The 18,162-nt window shown below is 49.8% G+C and overlaps 1 protein-coding gene across 4 annotated transcripts in view; it reads right to left on the bottom strand.

Annotated features, from left to right (window-relative positions):
- Nucleotides 1-18,162, bottom strand: part of ANKAR (ankyrin and armadillo repeat containing) — a 1,199,016-nt gene that overhangs the window by 1,093,001 nt on the left and 87,853 nt on the right. The gene's annotated exons all lie outside the window — the stretch shown is intronic.

Raw genomic sequence — 18,162 nt, 5'->3', positions numbered from 1 at the left:
TGCTACCTTAATTTTGCCGTTTCGATGTGCTGCACCAATCAGTGTCTCTATTAAACATGTTTTTATCATCATTTATATTTCGTAAAAACAGAGGAAACTATACAATAAATTGCACAAGGCACATTGTGATGATATAAGGCATGGCATAGCTGCAATTTAAGACATCCCCGAGGTGCCTCCCCTCGTAAAGTAACAGGTAACAAGAAATTGACCCCATAATCTCTTAGTGAGGCTGCGGTGTCACAGAAGTCTCAATTATAAACAGTACACTATGAACCCCATTGACCTGGAGTGATATTGCCAGGGGTAAGGGTATAGGAAGGGTACTGCTGCTCCACACCAGCAATTTTCGGATTTGCTAATTCCTGGCCTAGAGATATGGGTCCGAAACTTCACAGCAGAGCTGTGGAAGGCTGCATGCACTGTTACGCTTGGCCCCTGCCCACAGTCCAAGGGCAGAATGAGAAAGCAGGAAACACCCCCCACCCTCAAACGGCTTCCCACCAACACAGCCCTAATATAGCCCCCAAAATATGTAGCACATGTTGAGAGCAGGTGGCAAATGACTGCAGATTTGGGCCAATTATTTCTCCAAAAAGGGTGCTAAAAACGCATGGGCCCGATATTCGTGGGTCTACATGTTATTCCCCATTCAGGGAAAATACCGTACTTCTCAGATTTAAGTTCAGGGATATTGTCCAGGATCAGAGTTCCACCTTAATCTGATTTTTCTCTTTTATTCAAGTCATTACAGTCGGTGCCTGCTACCTCCCCCAGTAATTTGTCACGCTCTGTTTAGCTATGAGCAACGCCACGTCACGGCTGTGAACATCAGGGAGGAAATAATGGGTCATTGACTCAGCCCCGTAGAGCAAGAAGAATGAATGATAATAACCCCTACCAGATCTTTTTTTAGAGAATTTAGTCATGAGTGCCACCTTTAAAAACCCGAACCAGTGGGCAAACCCAGGATAGATGTACCAACTCACCCTCAGCATGCCCATAGCTCCAGGATGCAATGTCCACACCCAGATCAAAGGGCCTCACCTCCACCAGTGGCATTTTATGTCAAGCACCTGTAGTGAATTATTCTCTGCCAATTGTTAAGGAGAATTTTTTTAATTGTGAGCAACAGAACAATCATTGATCATCCAACAAAGGGTCCGAATATGAATTCATTTATCAAGACAGCTTGATAAATGTAATAGACCGCCTGACACTAGTAAGGTTGACTATCAAACTGTGGTGTAATGCAAAATGCTGCATGAGATGATGGGTCCTCGACGTTTCCATATGTATAGTCCTTGGGCTGAAAGGTGGCCCCTCGTAGGCTGGGGGCCACCTGCACTGCAGGAGTCGCAGGGGCCTCCATACGTCCGTCCTAGCACAGAAGAAAGAGTCAGCAGAGGATGGGGTTCCTCTGGAAGTGGGATATAGGATTGTAATTCTGTGTTGTAAAATTGCACATTTTATCTACACTGCTCTAGTGAGCTTAGCCTTGTTCTGAAGCTGGCATCATAAAGAGAGGATTTCAGAAATGAGTGCAATGCGCCATCTTAACTGTCTGTTTTCTTTTTGGGAACCTGCAAAGATGGTCTCTGCAAATCCATGGTGAGTGGAGAGTGTAGAGTGTAGAAATGAGGAAGAAAGGCAGGAGAGATGGGAACCACAGCACAGACCCTTGAAGGATGAATGGTAGTGAGAAAGAATCTTACATGCCTTTTGCACTCGCTATTAGGAAGGTACACCCTTGGCATGCCACTTCCTAATAGAGAGTCGCAAACCATATTTGAGAGTCACTAATAGGTTAGCGCGTCACAAAATATATTTTGTACATGGGCTGAATTCCCATTTGTGATGGTAAAAAACGGTTGTACATCTGCCCCTACAACTCTCTGCGTGACCAGAATGGGCTGGTGTGACGCGTCTCATTGCATGCCAGACGTTGTGTCAAGATTGGCTAGTGCGACCAACATCACAGTGCACCTGATGGTGTGCCTCCTTTTGAGAAAGGTGTGTATTTTGCAACTCTTCGTTGTGTGACCAAGACAGTCTGGTGTGACTCACACCAGACGTTGTGCCTGGATTGCCTGGCTGAGACTCTGATCAACATGCACCTGACTGGGAGTGTCTTCCTTCTGAGAGGCCCCTCTACCCTGCTTAACTCTTTATTCCTCACTTGTTCCTTTCTGGCCCTCATTGCGGTGGACTAATTGCCCTCTCGCCACCTGGCCATCCCCAATGACATTGTGGTGCCTGGTAGTAATGCCTGACTGGGGCCTGCGTGGTGAGAGTGATTGCTGGGCTGGAGGAACACTTCCGAGAACGATCGGAAGCAGGTCAAGATACTGTGTGACTCCCTTTTGCTTTGCGGAACTGGGCTGGTACCGGAAGGTCCTTGTGGACCCCTTTTGGGTTACCGACTATTGCCCTCAGCCCGATACTGCTTCGCATCCTAAGGGTGAACTTCTCGAGTGGCTGCCAAACTTCTTTTGCCGACTCCTAACTGACCTTACTACCTCCCCCACCTGCTTTACATACATCATGTGTGAGCAGGCAGGCAGGGTTTAGCGCCAAGTCCACAACTAGTCCACAGTTCTTGTGTTCTTTGGCCCTTTTTTGTCTTTCTTCTTCTTTAGTCAGTCAAATCTGAGTTTCTGGTGTCAGGGGGCTACCTAAATACTGAATCTAGGGGTGTTAGGAGGAGTAAAGTGTAGTAGCCAATGGGCAACTTACCCTCAGGGTCACTACACCCCCTATATGACGACTTCCTGTGGGAAGTGGGCATAACCCTGTACCCGAGTTCCTAATTCCACCAAAAGCAAGATGGTGGAATCCTACTTTTGTGGCGATCACCAGGGATCCCACCTTAGGGGTGTGACTAGCCTGGTGGTGCACCATGCCTACCTGCATAGCTAATTTTCCACCTGTCCCGGTGCCAAATGGGCCTCAGTGCAGGGAGTTCGCAGTCCCAGTCTAGGGACAGCTTTAAAGCCACTGGCCTTGATATTTGATACCAATCATCATGTATTTCAGTACAGCCATCATGTAGCTGAGGAACTCATACTGACCAGTGCCCAGTACATATGCTTAAGATATCTTTCTTGTTTACTTGTGATATCTAGTAACTGAACTATACATCACAGGAACATATCTGCTAATGCAGATATGTTCTCACATATACTATAATACACCCTGGCTTAGAGTTCTGAGGCCTGCTGTAGGGGTGACTTACATATAGTACATGCAGTGTACTTTGGCATAGGATAGTGAGGATGTGCCATGTCATATTTTCAGAATGGTTTGCACTATTTCACATAGCTTGTAATGGCAGTCTGCATGAAATTTGTGTGTGGGTCCATTAGGGTAGCATAAGACATGCTGCAGCCCTAAGGGACCCTCTTTAAGTTCCCATGCCCTAGATATCAGGGGTACCATTTACTAGGGATATAATAGGGATGTTAAAGTAATTTGCCAATTGGGTTATAATTAGACTTTTAACTTGTTTTTGGGGAAAGAGCACTGGCACGGAGGTCTGGTTAGCAAGTCTCAGTCCACTGTCAGAGTTGAAACCCAGCATCTAGTAGTCAAAAATTGAGTAGAAAGTGGGGAGACGGGGTACGTGGCTTGCTGTCGTGCAAGATGGCCGCAGTCTGAAGGAGCTCCGAGGGTGAGACCTTCACCCCTTAAATCCGATCAATAATCCGGACAATATTATATGCCCACACGTCATTTACCTGAAGCCGAATACCTGTGGTGCACATTAAGCTCACTCCGGGGTTTTTTGGGTGAGCGCAGCGCCGGGGCAGAGGTGCATCGAGGAGCGGCCTAGAAAGGCAGTGGAAGCAGCGGGTTTGAGTTTGGCGGCTGTCCCAAAGATGACACCAGCAGCCTGTCGTCGCAGCTTAGGAGGTGCCGACGCCGGCGGTCTGGAGCGGAATAAACACCCAGTATCCGCGGTACATAACCGGCTCTTGGTATTTGGCTATATTAGGTGAAGGAGGCGGAGGCTGCATACCTGCTCCGGTGAGGTGAGAGGCGGCCTCGGCATATGGCAGAAGCAGCGGCCTGGAGTTTGGTGTCCTGCCCAGGGGTGAGCTCGCGGCCGGTAACTGCCGCTGGAGGAGTAGCGGGGACTAAGATCCAGCTGGAGTGCGGGGGCCTACTGACTGGGCTGGCGCATGGGGCTTCTCCCTGCCGGAGACTGCGGTGCAGGGGAGGCCTGTTGAAGTGCACGGTCTAGGTGTGGCGGCCGCACTATTTAGCTCTCGAGAGCAGTGGGAGACGGAGAGGCCCGGCGCCTCAGTGAACCCCGGTAAGAGCTCGGGAGGACGGCGCGCTGTGCCCCGAGCGGAGCCAGTATAGAACTGCCTGCGAGACCCCTCCGGGGTGAAACATCGGGGAGAACGGGATAAGCTGGGGTGCCTGTGGACAGTGTCGCAATTGGGCCCCGGTGGATCCCGCACGAAGGTTGTCGACGGTGGGGGGTGTACCACCTGTTGTTTCCTGTGCGCCAGAAGTGATCAGAAGTGCCGCATATAGTGGATGAGATCCGGCATAGGCTCTGCTGATAACCGAAGCGTGCCATTCCCTGCAGTTGGAAAAGCCTCTTCTTAGGTCTGAATACGTGGAGGTGTCAGCTGCACTGGATTGGGCGTAGGGGCCTCAAAGAAGATCACTAGGACGGCTATAGGGAAGCTGCTATCAACTGCGGTCTTAAGCAGTGACCCGGGCATAGCCTTTACCGGCCCCTTGATTGATGCGCTTAAGTAACTTATGCTGAGTGGTGACAAACAGGGGAGCACATACAATATGGACAATGAGCGGCAAAGGATCGCGCACGACTCAGCAAGGTAAATTGGACAAATATGCATACAACAAAGACTTTCCCCCACTGACGGACCGCAAAGGGCCTGCAGATAAGGCCATGGACGACGCCGGATCGTCTAAAGTGGCACTAGAAGATATTTTGGCCGCCCTCAGCAATGTACAGATAACGGCTGGGTCTATCTCGGCGGAAGTGTCCTTTCTCAGGGCGGACTTCCAAAAAATGTCAGCCATGTTTACAGAAGTGGAACAAGCTACTACATCCCTAACAAGGGACACCAACACTCTGCTCAAAAGAATGTCACAACTGGAGGCTGAGAACAAACGCATAGTGGCTAAACTGGACGACCAGGAAGGGCGCTCTTGCCGAAACAATGTAGAATTACCGTTATTCCAGAATTAGAAGAGAGCCCCACCAAGGACCTATAAGTTGAAAAACAGATTAAAACGCGATTGCAACTCAGAGGTTTATCCGCCTTCTTCTCGGTGGAGCGTGCACATAGGGCACCCAGCGGAAGGCCTCGACAGGTTCTGGCACGCATATTTAACTTTCGTGACAGGGACGCAATTTTGCAAACAGCAAGTGTGGCACCACCAATGAAGGTGCAGAATTCTGTAGTGCCCTTCTTCCCAGACTATACGGCAGCGGTGTCGGCGCGTCTTAGAAGCTTTCTAGAGGTCAAGAAGAAGCTAAGGGCCTGTGAACTGCCGTACTCGATGCTATTCCCAGCGAAACTCCGCGAGGTGGTGGAGGGAAAGACGTGGTTTTTTTATACGCCGGAGGAAGCGCACGACTGGCTAGAGGGATGGCGCAGGGTGGACCCCACGAGGAGGAGAGAGAGCCCACGTAAGCGCTCCGGTAGAGACGCCAACTTGGATGACCAGGAGCATCGGGTGGAAGAGGATGGACAGTCGCACGAGGAGGTTGCAGAGTGAGGGCGCAGGTGCCGCCTCTGACCCGCTTGTAGACGATGTGGGTATACCACCCACCTGAATTCGCATTTTGCTTTGCGGAACTGGTCTGGTACCGGAAGGTCCTTGTGGACCCCTTTTGGGTGACAGACTATTGCCCTCAGCCCTATCCTGCTTCGCATCCTAAGGGTGAACTTCTCGAGTGGCTGCCAAACTTCTTTTGCCGACTCCTAACTGACCTTACTACCTCCCCCACCTGCTTTACATACATCATGTGTGAGCAGGCAGGCAGGGTTTAACCCCAAGTCCACAACTAGTCCACAGTTCTTGTGTTCTTTGGCCCTTTTTTGTCTTTCTTCTTCTTTAGTCAGTCAAATCTGAGTTTCTGGTGTCAGGGGGCTACCTAAATACTGAATCTAGGGGCGTTAGGAGGAGTAAAGTGTAGTAGCCAATGGGCAACTTACCCTCAGGGTCACTACACCCCCTATATGACGACTTCCTGTGGGAAGTGGGCATAACCCTGTACCAGAGTTACCAATTCCACCAAAAGCAAGATGGTGGAATCCTACTTTTGTGGCGATCACCAGGGATCCCACCTTAGGGGTGTGACTAGCCTGGTGGTGCACCATGCCTACCTACATAGCTAATTTTCCACCTGTCCCGGTGCCAAATGGTCCTCAGTGCAGGGAGTTCGCAGTCCCAGTCTAGGGACAGCTTTAAAGCCACTGGCTTTGATATTTGATACCAATCATCATGTATTTCAGTACAGCCATCATGTAGCTGAGGAACTCATACTGACCAGTGCCCAGTACATATGCTTAAGATATCTTCCTTGTTTACTTGTTTACTTGTGATATCTAGTAACTGAACTATACATCACAGGAACATATCTGCTAATGCAGATATGTTCTCACATATACTATAATACACCCTGGCTTAGAGTTCTGAGGCCTGCTGTAGGGGTGACTTACATATAGTACATGCAGTGTACTTTGGCATAGGATAGTGAGGATGTGCCATGTCATGTTTTCAGAATGGTTTGCACTATTTCACATAGCTTGTAATGGCAGTCTGTATGAAATTTGTGTGTGGGTCCATTAGGGTAGCATAAGACATGCTGCAGCCCTAAGGGACCCTCTTTAAGTTCCCATGCCCTAGATATCAGGGGTACCATTTACTAGGGATATAATAGGGATGTTAAAGTAATTTGCCAATTGGGTTATAATTAGACTTTTAACTTGTTTTTGGGGAAAGAGCACTGGCACTGAGGTCTGGTTAGCAAGTCTCAGTCCACTGTCAGAGTTGAAACCCAGCATCTAGTAGTCAAAAATTGAGTAGAAAGTGGGGAGACGGGGTGCGTGGCTTGCTGCCATGCAAGATGGCTGCAGTCTGAAGGAGCTCCGAGGGTGAGACCATCACCCCTTAAATCCGATCAATAATCCGGACAATATTATATGCCCACACGTCATTTACCTGAAGCCGAATACCTGTGGTGCACATTAAGCTCACTCCGGTGTTTTTCGGGTGAGCGCAGCGCAGGGGCAGAGGTGCATCGAGGAGCGGCCTAGAAAGGCAGTGGAAGCAGCGGGTTTGAGTTTGGCGGCTGTCCCAAAGATGACACCAGCAGCCTGTCGTTGCAGCTTAGGAGGTGCCGACGCCGGCGGTCTGGAGCGGAATAAACACCCAGTATCCGCGGTACATAACTGTCTCTTGGTAATTGGCAATATTAGGTGAAGGAGGCGGAGGCTGCATACCTGCTCCGGTGTGGTGAGAGGCGGCCTCGGCATATGGCAGAAGCGGCGGCCTGGAGTTTGGTGTCCTGCCCGGGGGTGAGCTCGAGGCCGGTAACTGCCGCTGGAAGAGTAGCGGGGAGTAAGATCCAGCTGGAGTGCGGGGGCCTACTGACTGGGCTGGCTCATGGGGCTTCTCCTTGCCGGAGACTGCGGTGCGGGGAGGCCTGTTGAAGTGCACGGCCTAGGTGTGGCAGCCGCACTATTCAGCTCTCGAGAGCAGTGGGAGACGGAGCGGCCCGGTGCCTCAGTGAACCCCGGTAAGAGCTCGGGAGGACGGTGCCCTGTGCCCTGAGCGGAGCCAGTAGAGAACTGCCTGCGAGACCTCTCCGGGGTGAAACATCGGGGAGAACGGGATAAGCTGGGGTGCCTGTGGACAGTGTCGCAATTGGGCCCCGGGTGGATCTCGCACGAAGGTTGTCGACGGTGGGGGGTGTACCACCTGTTGTTTCCTGTGCGCCAGAAGTGATCAGAAGTGCTGCATATAGTGGATGAGATCCGGCATAGGCTCTGCTGATAACCGAAGCGTGCCATTCGCTGCAGTTGGAAAAGCCTCTCCCCAGGTCTGAATACGTGGAGGTGTCAGCTGCACTTGAGTGGGCGTAGGGGCCTCAAAGAAGATCACTAGGATGGCTATAGGGAGGCTGCTATCAACTGCGGTCTTAAGCAGTGACCCGGGCATAGCCTTTACCGGCCCCTTGATTGATGCGCTTAGGTAACTTATGCTGAGTGGTGACAAACAGGGGAGCACATACAATACGGACAATGAGCGGCAAAGGATCGCGCACGACTCAGCAAGGTAAATTGGACAAATATGCATACAACAAAGAATTTCCCCCACTGACGGACCGCAAAGGACCTGCAGATAAGGCCACGGACGCCGCCGGATCGCCTAAAGTGACACTAGAAGATATTTTGGCCGCCCTCAGCAATGTACAGACGACGGCGGGGTCTATCTCGGTGGACGTGTCCTTTCTCAGGGCGGACTTCCAAAAAATGGCAGCCATGTTTACAGAAGTGGAACAAGCTACTACATCCCTAACAAGGGACACCAACACTCTGCTCAAAAGAGTGTCACAACTGGAGGCTGAGAACAAACGCATAGTGGCTAAACTGGACGACCAGGAAGGGCGCTCTTGCCGAAACAATGTAAGAATTACCGGTATTTCAGAATCAGAAGGGAGCCCCGCCAAGGACATATAAGTTGAAAAACAGATAAAAACGAGATTGCAACTCAGAGGTCTATCCGCCTTCTTCTCGGTGGAGCGTGCGCATAGGGTACCCGGAGGCAGGCCTCGACAGGTTCTGGCACGCATATTTAACTTTCGTGACAGGGACGCAATTATGCAAACAGCAAGTGTGGCACCACCAATGAAGGTGCAGAATTCTGTAGTGTCCTTCTTCCCAGACTATACGGCAGCGGTGTCGGCACGTCTTAGAAGCTTTCTAGAGGTCAAGAAGAAGCTAAGGGCCTGTGAACTGCCGTACTCGATGCTATTCCCAGCGAAACTCCGCGTGGTGGTGGAGGGAAAGACGTGGTTTTTGAGACGCCGGAGGAAGCGCACGACAGGCTAGAGGGATGGCGCAGGGTGGACCCCACGAGGAGGAGAGAGAGACCACATCAGCGCTCCGGTAGAGACGCCAACTTGGATGACCAGGAGCATCGGGTGGAAGAGGACGGACAGTCGCACGAGGAGGTTGCAGAGTGAGGGCGCAGGTGCCGCCTCTGACCCGCTTGTAGACGATGTGGGTATACCACCCACCTGAATACGCATCGGCTAAAGTCTAGACACGGATATGTCGGCAATTATAGACTCTGGGGCAGGGGAGGAGCGTGGTCTTCCTTGGACTTCCCGCTCCCATACACACAAATAATGTTTGTGTGATGGGGTATTAAGCCCTCTGCTGAGTTGGGGTGGCGGGTAGTTGTAAGTTCACTAGGCAGGGAGGCAGGGAGGGGGGTGGCAGGGTTCGGGAGGTTTGTATGTTTTCTTCTAGGAATTTGTTCACAGTTTGGATATGGTACACGGTTAGGCAGTACAGGCACGCACATTGGCACACACGAGTTACACCTACGGATCAGTGATCCATTTGCTGAGCCCCATTGGATCTGGCGCTAAACGCTACCACAACTAGTATAGTGGGCATGGACTCCATGGGGCTGGTACCACCCCTCACCCTGCTTATGTGGAATGTCCGAGGCTTGAGTGACAAAATAAAATGGGACCTAGTGCTGCACTGTATTAAAAGGGGAGCACCTATGGTAGTATTGCTGCAAGAGACACATCTTACGGGGACTATTTATTTATTTATTTATTTATTTATTGAAGTTTTGTATAGCGCCAGCTGGACCCGAAGGTATCAGAGCGCTGGTGGGATTTCAATAGAAGCCTTCTTCAGCCTTTCTGGATTCCTCTTTACGGGCGAGAGCGTTCTAGGAAGAGGGCTTTTAGAAGAATCTTGAATTTCGGGAAGGAGGGGGTCAGTCTGATGTGGGGAGGGATGGAGTTCCAAATTTTGGGCGCATTACCCGCGAAGGATTTAGTTCCGGTTTTTTGTTTCCGAGCTCTTAGTGGGATGAGTAGAAGCGTGTTGGAGCTTCTGAGGTTCCTGGACTGACCGGCCCTTTTGAGTTTGGTGGCCAGATATTCAGGTTTGCCTGTGTGCAGGGCTTTTTGGGTGAGACAGGATGTGCGAAAGCTGGCTTGTTGGTCAATAGGAAGCCACTTCAGTTCCCTAAGTGCCGGAGAGATGTGCTCAAACTTTTTCGTTCCTGTGACCATTCTTGCTGCTGCATTGAGGGTCGTGGACAGGGGACCTAAGTGAGATATTGCTGAACCGATCAAGTTTGCGATTCCATAATCGATTCTGGAAAGCACCAACGCCTGTGTGGCCTGTTTGAGATCTTTAGGAGGGAGGAAGGGTTTTATTCTGTACAGGAGCTTCAGGTTTAGGAATGCGGATTTTGCGGCTTTTGAGATGTTTTTTCATGTCCAGCTTGGAGTCGAGGGTAATCCCTAGGGATTTCACAGAGTCCGTTGGCGTGAGAGCCCCATTAAGGGCGTCTAAGGCTTTGAGCCATTCTTCGATTTGAGGGTTTTTGTCTCTGTTTGAGATGAGGAGAACTTCTGTTTTCTCTTGGTTGAGTTTGAGGTGGTTCATTGAGAGCCATTGCTGGACCTCTTTGAGCGTGGCGTTTAGTCTGTGGATGTCTTCAATCAAGGTGGTTTCCAGGTAGAGTTGTGTATCATCCGCGTAAAGGTGGAAGGGAATGTTAGACTTCCTTAGAAGTGTGGTAAGGGGTTCCATATATATGTTGAAGAGTTGAGGAGAGAGAACTGATCCTTGAGGGACTCCTCTACTGACGGGCCGGGGGTCGGACTCGAAGTTGTTGATTTTTATTCTTTGTGAGCGGTTGTGAAAGAAGGAGGAGAACCATTTAAGTACCGTCCTTTCGATGCCCGCTCACTCTTGGAGGGCTTTGAGGAGCAGGGAGTGGTCAACTGTATCGAACGCGGCTGATAGGTCAAGTAGGATGAGAAGGCTGCATTGGTCCGAGTCGAGAGACATGTGAAGATCGTCTAGGATGTTTAAGATTGCGGTTTCGGTGCTGCATCCCTTTCTGAATCCAGATTGGTGAGGGTCAAGTAGATTGATATTCTCTAGGTGTTGGGTTAACTGAGGGAGAACACATCTTTCGAGAATTTTAGATAGGAGCGGAAGGTTGGACACCGGTCTGAAGTTGTTCATGTCCTCAATGTCCAGACCAGGTTTTTTTAGTAACGGCGTGACTTGGCCTACTTTGAGGCAGTCAGGAATGAGTCCCGTGCTCAGTGAACTATTGATTATCTTGCACCAGATTGGGGCTAGGGTGAGCTTCATGTCTTTCATCAGGTTCGAGGATAGCTGGTCTAGGGAGTGGGATGAGGGTTTAGCGGCGGCTATCAGCTTGATTATCTCATCTTCCTGGATGGGGCGGAATGAGGACCAAAGCGTAGGAGGACTCACTAGAGGGTTGCTTAATGTTGCTAGTGTCAAGGTCCCCATGAGAGAGGCAGGGTCCGTGCTGAGAGCCAGATCAATTTTGGCGATTTTATCATTGAAAAAGCGAGCAAAGTTGTTACACAGCGATTTTGATGCCGTCATATTGGATGTTGACGGTTTGGATGTTTGGCTCTTAATGATGTTAAAGAGTTCGTTGGGACGGTTTTTAGCGTTGTTTAGGGCAAGGCAGAAGAACAATGACTTTTTGTTCATGATGTGCTTATTGTAGTTTCTGCGTGCTGCCTTGAGTTGATCGCGGTGGAGGGAGGAGGGATTATTCCTCCAGGTTCTCTCAACAGTTCTAAGGTGTCTACTTTCTTCATTGATGTCAGTGGTGAACCAGGTCCTTGAGGGTGTTTCTCTAGGTTTTTTTTGTTTCACGGGAGCCAGCTTGTCTAAGGAGAGTGTCAGGTTAGAGTGGTAGAGTGAGGTTAGATCAGAGGTTGAGAGGTGCTCCACTTCGATTGGAAGGAGCGAGCTAAGCCCTTCTTCTAGTTTGTCTCGAGGGACTCTGGATGTGTTCCTAACCCATTTAGGAGGAGCCAGAGTGGGGGGTTTGGGAAGGGCCGGATGGTTGATATGAAAAAGAATAATGTGGTGGTCGGACCAGTCGACAGGAATGAAGTAGTCAATAGTGATTGATTTCTTGTCCGAGATGATTGCATCTAGGATCGCTCCTCTGTGGTGTGTTTCTTCTAGGCAGTGTTGGAACAGACCGTTATCTAGCAGGAGTCCATTCAGAGATTGGATGAGTGGGTTTTTTGATTCATTCCATCTCAGGTTAAGGTCCCCCAGAATTAGGCTACTATCGTTGCTGAGAGCGCATTGGGTGATCAAGTCCTTGAGCTGTGTTCCAAATTTGTTGTGGTTACCGGGAGGGTGGTACAGGAGATGGCAGTGTAGTGGGGTAATAGTACTCGATTTGATGATGACCGATAGGCATTCGAAGGAATAATAAAGGCATGAGGGATGTTCTGAGATGAAGAGGTCGCCCTTGTGAATGATAGCTACACCACCCCCTCTGTGCTCAGGTCTGTCTTTATGGATGATTGAGAAACCTGGAGGCACCAGCATATCCATGTTGGGGAGAGACAGGGTATTAAGCCATGTTTCTGTGATGAAGGCTACATCCAGGTCATGTGAGAGGATGGCTTCCGCTATTTCAGTAGCGTGTTTGGCAGCGGATCTGCTGTTGATGAGGATACATTTAAGGTGTGGTTCTTCTTTAGGCTTCTGAGTGTCAGGGAGGGCCCTGGGTATAGAAATTAGGTGCTCTGGCGGTCTGGGGGGTCTACGTTGGGGAGGATCCCTACCCATACCAGTAATACCTTGGATTGCGGATTTGGGTGAAGATGTTAGAGTCGGGGTTTGCGCTAAGGTGGGCGTAGTCGATATCTGTAGATCGGGAGCTAGCTTGTGGAGGGGGATGGTAGGGTGGTGGTAAGATGAGGCGAGTGTGGTCGCTTCCTGGTGGGAAAGGTTGGGATTCGTTCTTCTGGGTCTCTCTGGTCGTGAATCCATCTAGGGTTTCTTAAGTGGGGGCCGGGGGCATGCATGAGCCATGGTCTGGGTGGTGGGTGGTGAGTCAATTCTGTTTGTTAGTGAAGGAGAAGGGGGGGTAGCCAAGACTGGGGTTGACCGCTGTATTTTACCTAGGGTATAAAGAGTTTCCTTTAGGCCGTGAACTAGGATCCCGAGCTGTGCTTCTAGCAAGTCAAGGCGTTGCATCAGCTTGTCTGGAGGGGCAGGGGGAGGGGGAGGGAGGGGTAGAGCCCTGTGGTCGAGAGGCTGCTGACCGTGTCGAATCTAAAGGGGTTCGGAGGTGGCTGGGGAGCTGATTCGGGCAAGTCGCCCAACTGCGGTGAGGCAAGGGGGAGGGGGAGGAGGCCTAGTTGAGGATGTGGGACAAGGTCCCCTTCGCTGAGGGAGCTCTGTTCTGGTTGATTAGGAGTTAGCGGGGGGACGGGTTGGGAGGAGGGATGGCTTAGAGGTCGGATTCCCTCTTGGGCGGGTGAAAGAGAACTGGGTACAGACTGGTTAGTGGGAGGAGAGGGACTGAGGAGCAGTAGTGGATGAGAGGGGGGCTCTGGAGGTTGGGTTGGGAGGGTGAGGGGGCAGGGGAAGGTGGTCGGATGGGTTGCGGTTGCGGAGGGGTCTAGACTAGAGAGATCTCATAACAAGAAGGGGTGGTCTCTAGGATCGGGCCTGAGCGGGAGCAGGAGGTTTAGTGCTTGAATTGGGTTGCTTGAGGGGGTGAGCCTTGCCTGTTGTGCGTTTTGTGATGCTGCTTTCTTTAGAGCAGGGAAGATGGAGTTGAAGAATTCAAGGTTTTCGGTTTTAGTGGAATACCACTAAAGCAATAGACAGATGGGGTTACAAGATGGTGGCACACTCTGAGTTCTCTTCTTGGTCTAGAGGTGTGGGTATAATGGTTCGAAAACAGTTCCCCTTGGTGATACATAGAGTCAAAACCGATGGAGCGGGGCGATTTGCGGCTATCATCGCTCAATGGAAGGGGCGACCCCTTAATATTGTATCAGTCTATGTTCCCCCCGCACTACATGCGGTGGTACTCCCAGATCTCAGTGCATTCCTGCTAGATTTGCTGGAGGGGGACTTGCTCATCGGTGGGGATTTCAATGCTATCATAGACGCACCATAGATAGATATCCAGCGCCACATCAGTTGACTCGCCGACCATCCTGTGAGAGGCATATAAAACGGTGCTCAAGGGCCAAGCTATAGCATCCATCACAGCGCATAAGAGGGAGAAACAGTTAGATCTGCATGCCTTAGAACTAGAAATGCACAACGCGGACTCCCAACATGCTGAGGACCCGACTACAGAGGCGTCCCATAACCTACATCTTAGACAGCAGCAATACCAGAACCACCTATTGGACTTAACCAAACACAAGATGCTGATCACACGACATAAGGTGTACGATGTCGGTGATAAAGCCGGGAAATTGCTGGCCTGGTTGGACAGAAGGGACAGTGGTAGCAAATGGATAGCGCAGCTCACCTCAGAGGACCCACGGGCGATAGTGCTCACATTGGCACAGCACTTTCGGACGGTTTATGCGTCTACTTCTGACATGAATCTGGAGGAGGCGTTGACTTATGTGCAGGACATTAATATGCCCAAACTCGCCCCGGAGGTGACGCGCGAACTAGAGGCAGATCTTACCATAGAGGAGCTGCAGGCGGCAATTGGTGCACTACAGTCGGGTAAAACAGTGGGGCCGAACGGCATACCCATTAAGCTTTATAAAAAGACATCGGGGGCTATCGCACCATACCTTCTAAACATGTACACTGATAGTTTAAAAAAGGGTGAGCTCCCATTAGATCAGCGCACGGCCACCATAGTGGCTATACCAAAGCCCGCAAAACCGGCTGAGCAGTGCAACTCCTATCGCCCTATATCTTTGATTAATGCGGACGCCAAAATACTTGCAAAATTATTGGTGAATAGATTGACACCCCACTTAACGACATTGATACATCCAGATCAGTCTGGCTTTATGCAGGAATACGGCCCTTAATTTGAGGCGACTACATGGAGTGCTCGCACGGGCAGCCTATTTGCAAGAACCGGCTATGGTGTTATCACTGGATGCGCGAATGGCGTTCGATATGGTCGAATGGCCTTTTTTATTTGCAGTGCTCCACCATCTTGGTTTTGGCCCAAACCTCTGTGCATGGGTCCGGCTCCTATATACCAACCCTGTGGCCCATGTTGCCGCTAATGGCCACATCTCTGACGATTTCCCCTTGACGTGCGGCACGCGTCACGGCTGCCCACAGTTGCCGCTCCTCTTTGCCCTGGTGCTGGAGCCACTGGCGGCGTGGATACGGTGGGAACCAATGATACGGGGACTCCGGTGGACAGAGAGCTGGGAGGATCAAATATCCCTCTATGCAGATGATGTTTTGTTGTACCTGACCTCCCCTAGGCGATCCATACTGTCTCTTCTTAATATATGTACGATTTTCGGGAGAGCGTCTGGTTATACCATAAACTGGTCAAAATCGATTATGTGTGTCCTTTACGGTCCACCGCCACAACTTCCTCTGGATTGCCCACTCAGAATTTCGGAGGGAGCATTTAAGTATCTGGGCATATACATCACTGCGGACTCAGCGGATTTCTTTCACAGAAATTTGCAACCGCCTTTGGACCGTCTTAAGAGGGATGGGCGTCATTGGGAAACCCTTCCACTGACCTTGTTAGGGAAGGCTGCACTCTTTAAAATGATGGCCTTGCCCAGTTTTTATATGCATTGGAGAACATGCCTTTTCCGGTGTCTCCAAAATACTTTAGGGCTATCGAGGCACAGGTCTCTAGCCTCCTATGGGGTAACAAGCCGGCACGCATAGCGTAGTCCAAGTTAATGCGAGGGTGGTACGATGGAGGGATCGTGCTTCCAAATATACAACTTTATTATTGGGCTGCGCAACTGAAGGTAATCAATCAGTGGCTGCACGCTCCGCAGGATGACCCGGCATTCCAGGCAGATAGTGCAATATTAGGCACGAGGGGTATGCTGTCACCTCTTTATGATAGAAAACTGACACCAGCAATAATCGGACCTCTAAGGCATACAGTGACCCTTTGGCATGCTGCTCAGGCCAAGCTGGGATGGTGCGGGGTCCTGACCCAACTCACCCCCTTGAGGGATACAAAGCATTTGGGTAAGCTTCGTAATATCAAAGGCTTCGACAAATGGAATGATATAGGCATCTTCTCGGTGGGCAACCTATGGCGCAATGGTGAAATGGTTCCGTTTGAAAGTCTCCAACAGGAGTATGGACTGGCGCCTGGGGAAAGGTTCCGATATCTACAGATCGGACACGCCCTGATGTCAGCGCTGCCGTCTGGTATGGAGTTCCCGGAAGCTTCCCCCCTGGAAGATAGACTGCTCACAGAATATATACCAAAGAAAGCCACTTCCCTCACCTATTGTAAACTGGTAAATAATATGTCATATCCAACGGGTTCCCTGCGAGACAAATGGTCCCACCAAGTAGGAGACTTTGATGAGTCTGAGTGGCGGGAGGCGTTGGCCTCTCCGCGGGAGATGGGCATACCCTCAAGACTTAGGCTGGTGCAGCTTAGAATTCTACATCACTCTTACTACACTAGGCACACCTTACATAAGATAGGTAGAGCAATGCACCCATTTTGTCTGTGCCGATTTGGAGAGGAGGGCACCTTTTTCCATACTGTGTGGGACTGCCCTAGAATAATGGAATACTGGAGGCAGGTGATGAGGACAATCTCACAGGCAGAGTGGGTTTCACTGGTATGGGAGCCTAGACAATGCTTATTGAATGTGTGGGAACCTAATGATTTAACTCGTCGGGCTCACGACTGGGCTACGCTTGGTATAATGATCGCCAAACAGAACATTGCCCAGAAATGGGGCGTGTTAGAGGCTCCTACCTTGGCTGCATGGGAGAGAGACATGGCTACTGCCATGATTGCCGAGAAAACAGTGTTTATTAATCGGGGGTGCCCCAAAAAATGGAGTAAGATCTGGGAGATCTGGAATAAATTTAGGGGTGACATCTTTGATCCACCATCCGAACAAGAAGATGAGGACTCTGTTGTGGAATAAAAGGGTGAGGGGACTGGGCCTCCGGTAGGATTCCGATTGCAATGGTGTAATAATACAGCTATATGTAATTGTGATTTTGGGTGTGCTTATCTGTGCTGAAAAAGGAAATGCTTTCAATATGATCTCTGTCAAACCTGTTTGTTTAAGGTTAATGACAATCCCCCCCCCCCCCAATTTTTTTTTTTAATGTGGGGAGACAACTGCACCAAAATTCCGTTTCCTACAAGTGGCACTTAAACATATTGAAGCTATTCATAATTTTAAGCATCAATGTGGTAACCCGTGTTTATCAGAACCTGGGTGTCATATAGTACATAAACAAAAGTGGTTTGGTCGGAAAACAATAGTTTCCAATCACCAAATCAATAGGTAAAATGCTTACAGGGTTCATATGAGGAAATGAATCCAAATGCATGTACACCTGAACAAAGCAATTATTGAGTGAATGACATTCAACTTATAGTAACTGAAAAATAATGAATCATATAATCAACCAATAAAGTGCACCATATATTTTGAGTGAAAAGGGGCTAGAGCAGTGCATCAAGTAAAAAAGAACACAAAACAACCCAGATTCTTTGATGGGCCTGCCCAATATATCCAAGTTTATAGTCTTTCATAAAATTAGGTAATTTTCATATATCCTTGAATGCCCACAAATTGGAGTTTCAGTACAGGTAGCATATAAAACTGTCAACCTTTTGACCATCTTAGGAAGCGTGTGCCTTCCTTGCATACATCCGGGTCTTCATCAGGACTGTGTATGGAACAGCCTGGGGTCGAAGATAGACAAGTATGACCTTTCTTCCCCAAAACAAAATGTGTGTCCCAAGTGCATGGGGTAGATAATTAATCTCTGTGTTAATAGTGACGTCATGTAAAAGGGTCCCTTATAAGGATAACTCTGAAATATGTGGAAGATGCACGTCGTTCAGTTTTCACGCCTTAACGGCGGTGGCGATTTT

Source organism: Lissotriton helveticus, chromosome 3_1 (genome assembly GCF_964261635.1).
Source record: "Lissotriton helveticus chromosome 3_1, aLisHel1.1, whole genome shotgun sequence".
NCBI lineage: Eukaryota > Metazoa > Chordata > Amphibia > Caudata > Salamandridae > Lissotriton > Lissotriton helveticus.
The sequence above is the reverse complement of the archived record's forward strand: the minus strand, read 5'-3'. Positions and strand labels throughout refer to the sequence as shown.